This window comes from Dendrobates tinctorius, unplaced genomic scaffold (assembly GCF_039654945.1).
Source record: "Dendrobates tinctorius isolate UK_male_01 unplaced genomic scaffold, ASM3965494v1 ptg000008l, whole genome shotgun sequence".
Lineage (NCBI taxonomy): Eukaryota > Metazoa > Chordata > Amphibia > Anura > Dendrobatidae > Dendrobates > Dendrobates tinctorius.
In genome coordinates, this window is record NW_027361676.1 from 63,157,098 (window position 1) to 63,174,224 (window position 17,127).

Here is a 17,127-nt window from a genome sequence, read left to right on the forward strand (position 1 = left end):
CCTAGATCCACCAGAGTTCACCTCAGCAACCACCTGACTCTCAGTTTCATGGCAAATGTGGGCTGATGGAGGTGACAACGTATGCTCCGGAGGCACCACAAATCTCCAGAGCGCCGACCTGGGGAATGAGTTGAGTATGGGCATTACTGGGGGTAACTCCAGCTGGTAAGTCCCCGGGCCGAGGATGGCCGATACCCGATACGGCCCGATCACCCGAGAACTCCAGACCCCAGCAGCACACTTCCACTGGATGTTTTTGGTGGACAACTACACATACTCCTTCACACACAGGTCTGGACCTGAACGTTTATTGCCATGTACACGTTTCTCACAAGATGGTAAACTCTTCACAGAACCGACAACAGAGGCGTCTCCCTGTGTCACCACACTCACACCCCCACAATTTAGAGAGGAAACCATCACCCTCCACTGACCCCTCCTCCCATGAGGACTCCGTCTCTCAGGGTTGGCTAATGGTGAGGGTTGAGACTTGCCCCTACTCCCTGGCAGCACCTCTGCTGCCTCCCCTGGAGAAGAAGAGGATGGTTGTAGAAAAGTGGCAGAGACAGTAGCCCCCAGGCAACAGCCCTCACACGACTAATCCCAGCTGACTACTTCCCTAGACTGCCAATCTATTACCGGGTTGTGTCTTTCCAACCAAGGGAGGCCTAAAACAATAGGTGATGGCATACCCCCCAAGACGTAGCATGACAGGGACTCTTCATGATGGGTCACTATAAGCAGATGTATATTTTCTACCACTTGGGTCAACCTCCCTTGGCTCAGTGGGACAGAGTCAATGGCCTGGACACTTAGGGGTTTGGCCAGTATCCTACAGTTCAGGCCATGAGTCTGGACAAAGTGAGCGTCCACCAAATTGACTCCCGCTCCACTGTCCTAAAACACCGGTATGCCCTCAGGTGCTCCACCAACCACCACTTCTGCTGATATAGTACACTGAGAGGGCAAAATGGAGGAAATATACACTCCTTGGTCGCCTCCCTCCACACGACCAGGGGGACGTGGCTTCTTAGGTGGTACAGAAGTTTAGGCGTGAGCCGGGCAGACCCTAAAAAATGGCCAGTCTGCCCACAGCAAAAACATGCCCCCAAACCACGATGAACCACAGGCAACACAGCTGGGGAACCAACTCCTCCCACCTGCCTGGGTTCGTCCGCCTGCACCAGTGAGTCCTCCTCCATATCAAGGACTATGGGGGCATATTCGCCAAAGCTGCAAAAAACTTGTCCACCGACCGTAGAGATGGTGAATCAGCTGGCAGAGAGAAGGCCAAGGATTGGGGATCACCTTTAAGGAGAGATATGATGAATCCCACCCTCTGTTCCACACTCCCTAATGCATGAGGGTGGAGCCTGAAGTGTAGCTTGCAGGCATCCTGAAAAAACAAAAAATTATTTCTCACTCCAGAAAACCTGTCTGGAAAGGAAAGATAACACAGACACCTCGGGGTTAAATCAACTAAAAAACAAAACTTAGCTTTATCTGCCGCAATGCACAGTACAGCAGAGTTAGGCACCAGAACAAGGTAATAGCTGAAGCTCCACTGCACTCAGTCAGCTTCTGACTCAGCTTGGTTGGTCTCCAAAGAGGAAGTGTATCACCACCACCAGCTGATGCCTCAGGTGACCTTATATAGGAAGGTGGGAGTGGTAACCACCAGCAGACTAACTAAACATGTAGTAACACCAGTGGCCATCGGGGGGAAAACTGACATTAACCCCCGATGGCCTGAAAGCAAAAAAGTTTATATCTGAGAAGTCCAAACTGACAGAGATGCAAAAATGGATCGTGACATAATAACATAGGAAGTCAAGACATTAAAATTAAAGAAAAGCTGCTCAGGTAACTGAATGAATAGTGATCATAAACTTCACTTCTCCACCTCGTTCAAAGTAAGATTTCCATTTGTATCTTTTGTTATCCTAGGATCAATATGTATTAGTAAAGTGATAATTTTAATGATCCACTTTAGAAGCCGTCTTACCATAGGAAATGCTGCAGTGAATTACCATGTCACTTTATCATCACTAATCCTTGAATCACAAACCTAACATTACAGACATAGCTCAGTGCTCTATAATAGAGAAAATGAATGGATAAGAATTACAGTATAACCTCCTGTAAATCTTTGTTCTCTATTAGAGATATTTTATGATAATCATAATACCACATGCCATTAAACCACTATATTTCTTTAACTGGTCTTTAAAGTGAACCTGTCACCAAAAAAAATTGCAATTAACCTGCAAATATGTGTTTAATCTGCAGGTTTATAGTGTTACCAACCTGACCAGGGCCTACACGTAGCCTAACACTGCAGGAAGAAAATTAACTTTACCCCCCGCAGTTTTCCCATTTCAGTCCTGGGGGTGGTGCTGACGCTGGTTAAGTCACTTCTCTAAGTTTACAGAGTGTCTACTGTAACAGCACCCCAAGCCCTAACTAACTCTGACTCTGCATTGGGGCTGACTATCACAGCTGCCACTCTGTATACTTAGAGAGGTGACTGAACCTGCGCTGGTGCCACCCCCATTACTGGAACTGCACCCCCTGACCTTAACTGAAATCTAGCCCCAATGCAGAGCCAGCATCATTCATGACCGGGGGCACAGTTTGAGTCACTGTAGCAGTAGCTGCACTGTCACAACTCTGAGAATACAGAGCGATGACTGTAATCAAGCCCCTGATATTAGGGCCAGCTGTCAGTCAGGGCCAGTGCACGGTTTCAGTCAAAAGGGTAGTGCCGACAATGGTTCAGTCACCATTCTGAGAATACAGAGCAACGGCTGTATCCCCACCCCTGGCATTAGGCCAGCTCTCAGTCAGGGCTGAAATGGGAATGCTGCTGGCGAGAAGAAAGTTTTTTTTCCCCGCAGCATTAGGCTACGTGCAGGTGCCGTGCAGCATAATAACATTACCCCACATCTGCAGGTTAATAGCATTTTTTTTGGTGACAAGTTTCCCTCAATATAATGGATTTTTAACTTTTTTGGGGGAATGAAGTCAAATGATGTATTAAGTATCAACAAAGAAAGGAAATAAGAGGTTTCTCAAATGCAAATGCAATTTTGCAAGCAAACCTAAGAACTGATAAATTAAATGTTATTTAGAGTATAGAAGCACTTAATATGTCCATATAATTTCTATGGAGATTAAAAAATAAAAGACTACTAGTTTTTCAAAACCAATACCATTGATCTAAATAACACAGATAATACTTACCCTCCTCGATATCATGGATGGCTCTCCAACACTGCTCCAGTCTCTTTGTACTGGCTCACCAGCTCATGCCATCAACATCAGCGTATGAGCTGTAGTAGTGGCATATCCAATGCAGCCAGTAAAGAAACCAGAGCAAAGGAGAAAGGCTGGAATTGGACCTGGGAAGGGTGAGTGCTATCTGTGTGTATAAAATGAGTAGTTTTTTAACTTTATCTTTTATTATGGAAAACTTTTTAAAATTGAATATGCTTGAGCTGGAATATAAAACATACATGTTTCTAGGAATAAGGCTTCTTTTTTCTAATCTAATAAACCCTTGTACACTGAAAAAAAATGAACTGGAAATGCACAAGGATAACAGAAATTAACAGTAGTAGATGTTTAGTTGCAGCAAATATTTTTTTACTCTTTTAGTAAAGAATATTTTAAACTACATCATGGAAACATGACTATTTACACTGTGTTACCCAATATTGTTAAGATGGCAACACAGTAGAATTATAAGTGCAACAAAAAAAGTAAAAAATAAGTGGAATAGTTAGTGAAAAATATGTCAACCCTTGTCATATTCAAACTTTTCAAAAAAAATTAACCCCTTCACTACCAAGGGTGGTTTGCACGTTAACTCCCGGGCCAATTTTTACAATTCTGACCACTGTCCCTTTATGAGGTAATAACTCTGAAACGCTTCCATGGATCCTGGTGATTCTGACACTCTTTTCTCGTGACATATTGTACTTCATGTTAGTGGTAAAATTTCGTTTAAATAACTTGCGTTTATTTGTGAAAAAAATGGAAATTTGGTGAAAATTTTGAAAATTTTGCAATTTTCCAACTTTGAATTTTTATGCCCTTAAATCACAGAGATACGGCACACAAAAAACTTGATAAGTAACATTTCCCACATGTTTACTTTACATCTGCACAATTTTGGAACCAAAATTTTTTTTTGTTAGGAAGTTAAAAGGGTTAAAAATTGACCAGCGATTTCTCATTTTTGCAACACCATTTTATTTTTATGGACCACATCACATTTGAAGCCACTTTGAGGGGTCTATATTATAGAAAATACCCAAAAGTGACACCATTCTAAAAACTGCACCCCTTAAGGTGCTCAAAACCACTTTCAAGAAGTTTATTAACCCTTTAGGTGCATCACAGGAATTTTTTGAATATTTAAAAAAAATGAACATTTTAACTTTTTTTCACAAAAAAATAATTCAGGTTCAATTTTTTTTATTTTACCAATGGTAACAGGAGAAATTGGACTGCAAAAGTTATTGTGCAATTTGTCCTGAGTATGCTGATACCCTATATGTAGGGTAAAACACTGTTTGGGTGCATGGCTGAGCTCAGAAGGGAAGGAGCGCCGTTTGACTTTTTCAATGCAAAATTGTCTGGAATTCATATCGGACGCCATGTCACGTTTGGAGAGCCCCTGATGTACCTAAACAGTGGAAACCCCCCAAAAGTGAGCTTGGGAACTAGACCCCCCCAAGGAACTTATCTAGATATGTGGTGAGAACTTTGAACCCACAAGGGCTTCACAGAAGTTTATAACGTACAGCGGTACAATTAAAAAATCATAATTTTTCCACAAAAATGATCATTTCACCCCCAACTGTTATTTTCCCAAGGGTAACAGGACCCTAAAAGTTATTGTGCAATTTGTCCTGAGTACGCTGATACCCCACATGTGGGGGTAAACCACTATTTGGCACATGGCAGAGCTCGGAAGGGAAGCAGCGCCATTTGACGGTTTTGGCTGGAATTGAGATCGGACACCTTGTCGCGATTGGAAAACCCCTGATGTACCAAAACAGTGGCAACCCCCCACAAATGACACCATTTTGGAAACTAGACCCCCCAAGGAACTTATCTAGATGTGTGGTGAGAACTTTGAAACCCCAAGGGCTTCACAGAAGTTTATAACATACAGCCGTACAATTAAAAAATCATATTTTTTCCACAAAAATGTTCTTTTCACTCTCAATTCTTATTTTTCCAAGGGTAACAGGACCCTAAAAGTTATTGTGCAATTTGTCCTGCGTACGCTGATACCCCACATGTGGGGGTAAACCACTATTTGGCACATGGCAGAGCTCAGAAGGGAAGCAGCGCCATTTGACGGTTTTGGCTGGAATTGAGATCGGACACCTTGTCGCGATTGGAAAACCCCTGATGTACCAAAACAGTGGAAACCCCCCACAAATGACACCATTTTGGAAACTAGACCCCCAAGGAACTTATCTAGATGTGTGGTGAGCACTTTAACCCCTCCAGTGCTTCACAGAATTCTATATCGCCCGGGCATGAAAATAAAAAAAAATTGTATTTTTTCCACAAACATGATCATTTAGTCACCAATTTTTTTATTTTCCCAAGGGTACCAGGAGAAATTGGACCCCAAAAGTTGATGTCCAATTTGTCCTGAGTATGCTGACACCCCACATGTGGGATAAAACTACTGTATGGGCACACGTCGGGGCTCGGAAGCGAAGTAGTGACGTTTTGGAATGCAGACTCTGATGAAATGGTCTGCGGGTGTCATGTTGCCTTTGGAGAGCCCCTAATGTACCTAAACTATTGAAACTCCCCACAAGTGACCCCATTTTGGAAACTAGACCCCCCACGGAACTTATCTAGATGTGTAGTGAGCACTTTGAACCCCCAAGTGCTTCACAGAAGTTTATAACGCCCGGGTGTGAAAATAAAAAAATCATTTTTTTCCACAAAAATGATATATTTGCCCCCAATTTTTTATTTTCCTAAGGGTAACAGGAGAAATTGGACCCCAAAAGTTGTTTTGCAATTTGTCCTGAGTAGGCTGATACCCAATATGTAGGGGTAAAACACTGTTTGGGCGCATGGCAGAGCTTGGAAGGGAAGGACCACCATTTGACTTTTTCAACTCAGAATTGGCTTGAATTGAGATCAGATGCCATGTTGCGTTTGGAGAGCACCTGATGTGCCCAAACAGTGGAAACCCCAATTCTAACTCCAACCCTAACCCCAACACACCCCTAACCCTAATCTCATCCCTAATCCTAGCCCTAACCCTAGCCCTGGTCCTAACCCTAGCCCTAGCCCTAATGGGAAAATGGAAATAAATACATTTTCTTTTATTTTTATTATTTCTCCCTAACTAAGGGGGTGATAACGGGGGGTTTGATTTACTATTTGTGGCAGGTTTTTATTTTTGGCAGCTGTCACACGCTAAAAGACGCTTTTTATTGTAAAAATAGTTTTTGCATCACCACATATTGAGAGCTATAACTTTTCCATATTTTGACCCACCGAGTCATGTGAGGTCTTATTTTTTGTGGGACGAGTTGGCGTTTTTATTGGTACCATTTTTGGGCACGTTACTTTTTTGATCGCTTTTTATTCCGATTTTTGGGATGCAGAATGAACAAAAACCAGCGTTTCATGAAATTTTTTTAGGGGGTGCGTTTACACCGTTCCGCGTGCGGTAAAATTGATAAAGCGGTTTTATTTTTTGGGTCAGTACGTTTACAGCGATACCTCATTTTGGTCATTTTTTTATGTTTTGTTGGTTTTATGCAATTAAAACAATTTCTATATAAAAAATAATTATTTTTGCATTGCTTTATTCTGCGAGCTATAACTTTTTTACTTTTTTGCTGATTATGCTGTATGGTGGCTCGTTTTTTGCGGGGCAAGATGACGTTTTCAGCGGTACCATGTATATTTATATGCGTTTTTTTGATCGCGCGTTATTGCACTTTTTGTTCGGCGGTATGATAATAAACCATTATTTTTTGCTTCGTTTTTTATTTTTATTTTTTAAGGGGTTTGCTAAAGGGGTTAACTAATAAGACAGTTTTATAAGTCAGGGCGTTACGCACGCAGTGATACTAAATATGTGTACTTTTATTGTTTATTTTTTTTAATTTCCAAAAAATGAATTTATTGGGGGAATATTTTTTTTGTTTCTAATTTATTTGGCGATTTTTTAAAAATTATTTTAACACTTTTTTTTTTAACTTTATTGCATTGTCCCAGGTGGGACATCACTGTCCTGTGACAGATCGCTGATCTGTCACATCACAGATCACTGTGACAGATCAGCGATCTGTCACAGGCACTGCTGCAGACTTCCTCATTCCTGCGCTTTGCAGGCACTGAGGAAGCCAGCTCCCTGCAGGCCCCCGAAGGCCCCCGTCGTCATCTTGGATTCGGGGGCCTGCAGGGAAGGAGCCCCCCGCAGCAGCGCTGCACATCGCGCTGCCGTGAGGGGCTCAGGGAAGCACAGAGGGAGCCCCCTCCCTGCCAATGGTTCCCTTTAACTCCCGGTACACCGCGATCATGTTTGATCGCGGTATGCAAGGGGTTAATGTGTCGGGGGCTGTCCGTGACCGCCCCTGACACATTGTGCCGGGTGTCAGCTGTGATAATCAGCTGACACCCGGCCGCCATCAGCTGCGCTCCCCCCGTGAGCACAGCTGATCGCTCTAGACGTAATATTCCGTCCATGGGACTTAGGGCCCAGGTCACATGGACGGAATATTACGTCCAATGTAGGAAAGGGGTTAAAAGAGTTAGCCAAGTAATACTGAGAAATGGCACGTCTATTGGAATCACAATTAGATTATTAACAAAAACATAAAGAGGTATTCCCATACTTTAGTGTGATGTAATATCACCAGAATATAACATAACTTTATGATTATGGGATTCAGACCTCTGGGATACCCAATGATCCTAAAATGAAGGGCTCAAAGCACTAATGTAGCCACTTTTGAATTATCCCTCAATAGTTGCGCTTTCAACTTCCCAGCTTTGCCAGGAACTAAGGCTGGACCTATTCATTTAAACCAAACTGTATTTTAGTTCCATCTAGACTAGCTGGGAATGCTGAGCTCAACATATTCCACAATGATATATGTCATGTGGAAAGAAAGTGAAGATAACAAAAAATATAAATTGTTAAAAAATTATTCTTTATTGGATATATTAAAAAATAGGAAAATTAAAAAGACAGGGCAAAAGGCCTCCAAAAAAAGAGGGGGATAAGCTGCAGCAAAGAAAGTAAACAAAAACATGAAAGAAACAATAAATAACCCTAAAGGTATGTATAAATACGGAAAGGTTCTTACATGCAAAATAGTCACTACAAAAATCAACATGCCTTAGTGACTAATTTGCATGTAAGAACCTTTTTGTATTTATACATACCTATAAGGTACCGTTACACTTAGCGATGCACCAGCGATCCCGACAACGATATGGATCGCTGGTGCATCGCTAAGTGGTCGCTAGTGAGCTGCCACACAGGCAGATCTCACCAGCGACATAGCAGGGGTTAGGGGTCACTACTTACCTGTCAGACGCGCCGATCCTGACGTCCTCCCGCCCGCGTCCATGCGTCGCTCGTCGGCGCCACAGGAAGCCCAGCAGGAAGCACCCGACGAGAAATGATCCAGGTCGTTCTCGCGCGATCAGGGGGAGGGGGGAGCCGGTCGGAGGTAAGTATCACATGTAGCGATATCGCTAGCAATATCGCTGCTGCGTCACAAAACCAGAGATGTTACAGCGATATTGCTAGCGATATCACTATGTGTAACGGGCCCTATAGGCAAAGCAGCCCACACTTGAAGATTAGACAATATCTCATTTGTTAGGTTCTTCTTTGACAATAATAATAATTTTAGTTCCATTCTCTCATTTTCAACATAAATAAATACACTTATTTCCATATTATAAAATCATAAATATAGAATTATACAGACTTACGGTATGTGCTTTGAAGTGAGCAGGCAATTCATTTTGTCTACTCTATTTAAGAAGTTTTAAATTAATATTGTTCCTTCCAACCAGAAACTAGGAGTTAGTTCATCTCATAAAGTATGTTTCAAAAAATAAATTTAATGGTATCATTCTAGAATAACGCAACTTTAGTCATAATCATGGAACCAAATTCATTTAATTCCATAATGCAATTAATGTAGTGTTAAATGTCTCTTCATATACTGGCCATAAATAATAAGAGTTACACACACACAGAGGAGGCTGGGACGCCTTCACAAAATTCTTACATTTCATAAAAGTGTATATTTCTAGTAATATGAAGTCAATTTGCAAGGGGGTCACTGGAGCATTTACTGTATATAAAAGTATAAATGTATTATAGAAATTTGTTAGGCTTTACATGGATTAGAAAGGCATCCATAGTTATGAAATAATCAAAAAGAGGAATTCTTAGTTTAAAAAGAATGTATAGCAAGTTGCAAAGCATAAGAATTGCAGCCATTTCTGTTTATGTTAGACTGCTATAGCTGTATCTAAAGAAAATGTTAATTTGCCTTCTAAACTATTTTTGCAGTGTATGCAATCTCTATGCAATCCGTATGAAGGCACGCTACTTTATCTTCATTGCATACAACTCCTGCTGTGCACCTTTATGTTGTTGCATCTGTTTGTTGACCCATGATACACCAAATAAGTTTTAATTTATTGTTGGAGGATGAGGGCAAGACCCTGTTTTTCTAAAGGTTTGTTGCAAGCAAATCTGAAATTTTTATTGGTATTGCAGTATATAGTGAAAGACACAATCTCATATTTGGCATTCAGTGTAAATTGAAGAAAGAAAATCTGGCACTCACTATCCCTTTAAAATTCCTATTTATTCAAATATCAAAACAAAAGGTTGGTTGCAGGAGTAAATGAAACACATGAATGGACGAGGACCTTTTTGCATCTCACCTCACTTCAACTGGTCATTGAAGCGCGGTAAGGATCCAAAATGGCCATTGTCCATTCATGTGTTCCATTTTCTCCTGCAACCAACTTTTTGTTTTGATGTTTCAAGAAACAAGAGTTTTAAAGGGATGGTAAGTGCCACCTTTTCTTTCTACAATTTACACTGATGGTCTGAAACTTTTGGTGTGCATCCATGATCCCTGTTGCTTAGAGACTTTGTACTATCCAATTGATGAAAGTACCTGACTGATATACAGCTCTGGCAAATATTAAGAGACCACATTGAAATGTTCAGTTTGCCTGATTTTTCTCTCTTTATAGGTATATTTTTGAGTAATATGTAAATTGTTCTTTTAGTCCACAAACGTCTGACAACATGTCTCCGAATTTCCAAGCATTAAATTTTGTTGTTTTTTTTCTGAAAAGGAGAAATGATCAAAATTAAAAAAGCAGTGCTTTCCAAACTCAAATAATGCAAAGCAACCTCTGACAGCAGAGGTTAAAGCCATCTCTGATCAGTTCTGTGTAATCAATTAAATGCCACTGTCATTTTTTGACAGTAGCATTTAAGTCATGTGATGTCAGTAGCAATTGTGATTGGGATCTATCAGCCTCCTGAGACATGATTATGGGGTGCCGAAGGGTTGCCATGTCAGCCTAGGGCCTCTTAACAGCCCCCATCATGACCACTTTGATATTCCTGGGAAGCCAAGTTAAAGGGTATTTCAAAAAGGAGAATCTGGCACTATACAGCTCTTGCAAAAATTAAGAGACCACCACATTAAAACCCTGTCATAGGCAGCCAATTTTCCAGACCTGAACCCCCATTGAAAACCTCTGAAATGTAATCAATAGGATGATGGATAGTCACAAGCCATCAAACAAAAAAAGAACTGCTTAAATTTTTGCACCAGAAGCAGTGTGAAAGTCTGGTGGCAAGCATGCCAAGACACATGAAAGCTGTTTTTTAAAATCATGGTTATTCCACAAAATATTGATTTTTGAACTCTTCCTGAGTTAAAACATTAGTATTGTTGTTTCTAAATGATTATTAACTTGTTTTCTTTGCATTATTTGAGGTCTGAAAGCACTGTTGTTGTTTTTTAATTTTGACTATTTCTCCTTGTCAAAAAATAAAACAAAATTTATTGCTTGGAAATTCGGAGACATGTTGTCAGAAGTTTGTAAACTAAAAGAACAATTTACATTTTACTCAAAAATATACCTATAAAGAGAAAAATCAGACAAACTGAACATTTGGAAGTGGTCTCTTAATTTTTGCAGAGCTGTAGATTGTGAGCCCCATTGGGGACAATGATGATAATGTCTGTAAAGTGCTATGGAATTAGGGTGCTTAATAAATGATTAAAATAAATAAATAAAAGTAAATAAATATTGTTTTTATAATTTTGATATTAAATGAGCATTTTATTGATGCAGATAAAAAGTGAGAGCTCTGTGTATTCAAGAGCAAGAGCAAAACCTAAAGCAGTTACCTACTTCTCAGGCAACGCCTTCTTAAATACTATAGAGAGTAAGATAAAAATGACAGATATTCACCTCACACATTAGCATCATTCCAGTGATGCCGGCACCAGGTCTCCATGGGCTCATGAAACATTGTTGTGCCACATGAGCACTGCAACCAATCATGCGGTTGCTGATGGACTACTTCACTCACACTTTCTTTGGAAAATCTTTGGACCTCTGAAGGAAGTGCAATAACTGCCTTCCAATAGCTGTAATACTCAAGTAACATAGCAATGTCTGGTGAGAAGCTAACTTTGCTGGAACAGTTACCTTGCTTGAGATTAAGATCTGCCATTTTAATTTTACACTGTGATATATAGTATTTAAGAAGGGGTGATGCTAGTAGTTGACAATCCCTTATAATTGCTATCCACCTAGCTCAATCGACAAGTTGCAGCTTGTACTGAGCAGCGTGAGATTTCAGCAGCACTGAAAGGTGATCAGGTAGTAAAATGAGTTTGTTAGGGTAGGTGTTGTGAGTTAATTCTCTGGTTCACCAGTTGTGAGTTCTCCTTCTAGACTCCCTCTGGTGGTAACAGGAGGTAGTGAGGATGATTTGATCGGTGGAGATCTGCCACCTGAGAATGAGGATGACGATTGGACCTCAGGAGTCTCAGATTGGATTTAAGACAGCTGACGCACTGTTCAGTTGCTCGTGATTCCTTCTGGCTTGTCAGCTCTTGGTTTTCAGCTCTGTTCCAGTCATCTAAAGCTAAGTTTTTCTGCTAATGTTCACACTTGATTTTGCTGGTCTATTCAGTTTTTTGTGTGGTCAGCCAGCCCCGGCTGGGGGCTGTGCTGAATTTCCACTCTTATTTATCAGTATTTTGCCAATTTGCTTTTTTGTCCCTTACTAGTTTGGCCTCTTTTTGCTCTGTTTCAGAATATTTCAGAGTGCTGATATAGTGGGAGAAGTCTAGTGACTTCAGGGTTAATTTTGCTAAAGAAGTGTTGGACATTATTTTTGTAGGGTTTTTAGCAGGTTGCAGACAGTGTCTTTTCTTTCCTTTCCTTCCTAGTTAGTTTGAGCCCCATCGTTTGCTCAGCCTATTTTTCCTGTCTGTGTTTGTGCTTTCATCTTGTTTCACCATCAATACATGTGTGGGGGCTATCTATTCCTTTGGGGTCTGCTCTGGGGTAGTTAGTTTTCCCCTTTTCATGCTTCAGGCTTATTTAGTCCTCCGGCTGTGACGAAGCATCTAGGAACATCGTAGGCACGCTCCACAGCTGCTGCTAGTTGTGTGGTAGGATCAGGGATCTGCAATCTGCATAATTACCAACCTCTCTGGTTTTCTGTGACTTAGCTTGTTTTGCTTTTTTCTCCTCGGTGACCCATTCATAACAGAATCACCAGCCATACCGCAAATTCTAGGGTACTCAAAAGCAGGAAAAAGTTGTTAAAAAAAAAAAAAGAAGTGTCAGAATTTTTTTTTTTATAGATTTTTTCCTCTTTTTCTCTGGGGCCGTAGGAGGATTTTTTTTTCTTTTTCCTAATGGAGATTAAGCAATTGTCTGCTGCTGAACCTAAGATCCCTACTCCTGATGTGTTTTCTGGGGATCGGTCTAAATTTCTGAATTTTAAGAATAATTGTAAAATATTTCTGGACTTGAAGCCTAACTCATCGGGGAGCTCTGTGCAGCAGGTTAAAATTGTCATCTCCTTGCTGCGCGGCAATCCCCAAGATTGGGCTTTTTCTCTGACACCTGAAAATCCTATTCTGACTAATGTGGATGCATTTTTTCAAGCCTTGGGGTTGTTGTATGATGAACCTAATGCTGTTGATAAAGTTGAGAGAACCCTGTTGGCATTAAACCAGGGTCAGGATTCTGCAGAGTTATACTGTCAAAAATTCCAAAAGTGGGCGGTCCTTACTACATGGAATGATAGTGCATTGGCAGCTCTCTTTCAGAAGGGTTTATCAGAGACCATAAAAGATGTTATGGTGTGATTTCCTGTTCCCTCTGGTCTGGATGATTCTATGTCATTAGCCAATCAAGTTGATCGGCGTTTACGTGAACGTAAAACTACACGGGAGGTGCTGCCACCTTTTGAACAAACGTCTGAACCTATGCAATGTGATAGTGTTTTGACTAGGGCAGAACGTCAGGAGTTTAGAAGGCGTAATAAGCTGTGTTTTTTCTGTGGAGACGTCTCTCATACTATTTCTGACTGCCCTAAATGAGAGAAACGTTTTGCACACACATTTGCTGTGGGCAGTGTACAACCTAAGTTTCTTTTGGCAATTACTCTGATCTGCTCCTTATCCACGTTTTCCACGAAGGCTTTTGTGGATTCAGGAGCAGCGTTGAATCTGATGGATTTGGACTTTGCTAAATGTTGTGGTTTTTCCATGACGCCTCTGCGGACGCCAATTCCTTTGAGGGGTATTGATGTTACTCCTTTGGCGGAGAATAAACCTCAGTTTTGGACCCAGGTGACAATGCGAGTTGCCCCAGACCACCAAGAAAATTGTAAATTTTTGGTGCTGCATAATTTGCATGATACTATTGTTCTGGGTTTTCCTGGGTTGCAAACTCATAATTCAGTTTTGGATTGGAAATCTGGGTCTGTGGTGAGTTGGGGTTGTCAGTGTGTTCTTAGGGACGCTCCTGTTTTCTCCACCTCTCCTTAGTCTCATGATATTCCTGATTACCTAGCCGATTTTTCTGATGTATTTAGTGAGAGCAAGTCTGCGTCTTTGCCTCCTCATAGGAGTTATGACTGTGCAATTGAGTTGATGCCTGGGTGTAAATTTCCCAAGGGTCAGATTTTCAACTTAGCAGTACCCGAACATGATGCTATGCAATCCTATATTAAGGAGTCATTGGAGAAGGGTCATATTAGACCATCCTCGTCACCTTTAGGTGCTGGGGTTTTTTTTTGTGGCCAAGAAAGATGGTTCATTAAGACCGTGTATGGATTATCACTCCCTTAGCAAGATGACGGTTAAATGTCAGTACCTCTGATGTCTGATTTATTCTCCAGAGTTAAGAGTGCCTGCTGGTTTACTAAGCTTGACCTCAGGGGGGCGTATAATCTTATTCGCATCAAGCACGGGGATGAATGGTAGACGGCGTTTAATACTCCGGAGGGACATTTTGAGTACCTGGTGATGCCTTTTGGGCTCACTAATGCCCCTTCTGTCTTCCAGTCCTTTATGAATGATATTTTCCGTGACTTTGTGGATAAGTTTTTCATCATATATCTGGATGATATTTTGATCTTTTCTAGTGATTGAGATTCTCATGTGGAACACGTCCGGACTGTGTTCCGGATTTTGAGGGAGAATTCCCTGTTTGTTAAGGGATCGAAATGCCTCTTTTGTGCACAGAGGATTTAATTTTTGGGATTTATCTTATCTCCATCGACTATTGCAATGGACCCGGCCAAGGTACAGGTCATTTATGGTTGGTTTCAGCCTACTTCTTTGAAGGCCCTCCAGAAGTTTTTGGGTATTGCTAATTTCTATCGTAAATTTACAGGTAATTTTTCTGGTATTGTCAAACCACTGACTGATCTGACCAAGAAGGGCGCTGATGTGCTGAATTGGTCTCCTGAGGCTATCTCAGCATTTTAGGAGCTTAAGCAGAGATTTACTTCAGCTCCAGTTTTACGGCAACCTGATGTCTCACTTCCATTTCAGGTGGAGGTAGATGCTTCTGAGATTGGTGCAGGAGCTGTTTTGTCCTAAAAAGACCCTGTGACTTCTAAGATGAATCCCTGTGCCTTCTTTTCTCAAAAGTTCTCCCCATCTGAATGCAACTATGACGTGGGGAATCGGGAATTGTTGGCAATGAAGTGGGCATTTGAGGAGTGGAGACATTGGTTGGAGGGAGCTAGACATCAAGTTGTGGTCCTCACCGATCACAAGAATTTGATTTATCTGGAGTCGGCCAAACGCTTGAATCCTAGACAGGCTAGATGGGCCTTGTTTTTCATCTGTTTTAATTTTGTGGTCTCTTTTCTTCCGGGCACTAAGAATGTTAAGGCTCTTTCTAGGAGTTTCTTTGCCGTTTCTCTTAGTGTGACCGAGCCTACTACCATCCAAGTTGAAGGGGTAGTTCTTTCTGCCATTTCGCCCGATTTCAGACGCGCCCTGGAGGAATTTCAGGAGGATAAACCTGAGCATTTCCCTATGGGAAAATTGTATGTTCCTGACCAGTGGAGAAAGAGAGTGATGTCTGAAATTCATTGCTCCGCATTTGCTGGTCATCCAGGTATTTTTGGTACCAGAGATTTGGTGAGTCGGTAATTTTGGTGGCCTGCCTTATCTCGTGACGTCAGGAATTTTGTACAGTCCTGTGAGACTTGTTCTCGGTCTAAACCCTGTTCTCGTTCTAGTGGGTTGCTGATGCCCTTGCCGGTGGCCAAGAGGCCATGGACCCATATCTCAATGGATTTTTGGATTTTATTTCTGATATTCCTGTCTCTCAGACAATGACTGTTATCTGGGTGATTTGTGATAGATTTTCGAAGATGGTCCATCTTGTACCACTCCCAAAGTTGCCATCTTCCGCTGAGTTGGTGCCCTTGTTTTTACAACAGGTGGTTCGGTTACATGGGATTCCTGAGAACATTGTGTCCGACAGAGGAGTCCAGTTTGTTTCCAGATTCTGGAAAGCCTTTTGTTCCAATCTGGGAATTCAGTTATCCTTCTCCGCGTTTCATCCCCAGACCAATGGACAGACTAAGAGAACAAACCAGACCTTGGAGTCTTATTTGAGATGTTTTATATCTGCTGATCAGGATGATTGGGTCTCATTTTTGCCCTTGGCTGAAGGCTGAATTCACACTGAACAATAGAGCTAGTTCTGCCACTTTGATGTCACCCTTTTTCTGTAATTTTGGGTTTCATCCTTGATTCTCTTCAGGGCAAGTAGAATCTTCATCCTGCCCAGGTGTGGACACTGTGGTTAAGAGAATGCAGCAGATATGGGACCAAGGATAAGTTGTCACTCTCTCAGGAAAAGGCCCAGCAATTTTTCAACCGGCAAAGGACCATTGGTCCCCGGTTTAAAGTGGGTGATATGATTTGGTTGTCGTCTAAGAATATTCCTATGAAGGTTGCATCTCCTAAACTTAAGCCAAGATTTATTGGTCCTTATAAGATTTTGGAAATTCTTATTCCTGTTTCGTTTCGATTGGCTCTTCCAGTTACGTTCAAGATCCATAACGTATTTCACAAATCTCTGTTGAAGAGGTTTGTTGAGCCAGTGGTTCCTATGGCAGCACCTCCTGACCCTGTGTTGGTTGAAGGCAATGTGGAATATGAGGTAGAAAAAATATTGGATTCTCGTTTGGTTAGATGGAGACTCCAGTATTTGGTCAAATGGAAGGGCTATGGTCAGGAGGATAATTCTTGGGTCTCTGCCTCTGATATTCATGCCAATAGATTGGTTCGTGCTTTTCCCCGGGCCCATCCTGATCGGCCTGGTGGCATGGATGAGGCTTCGGTGACCCCTCCTCGGTGGGGTACTGTTGTGAGTTCATTCTCTGGTTCACCAGTTGTGAGTTCTCCTTCCAGACTCACTCTGGGGTAACAGGAGGTAGTGAGGCTGATTTGATCGGTGGAGATCTGCCACCTGAGAATGAGGATGACGATTGGACCTCAGGAGTCTCAGATTGGATTT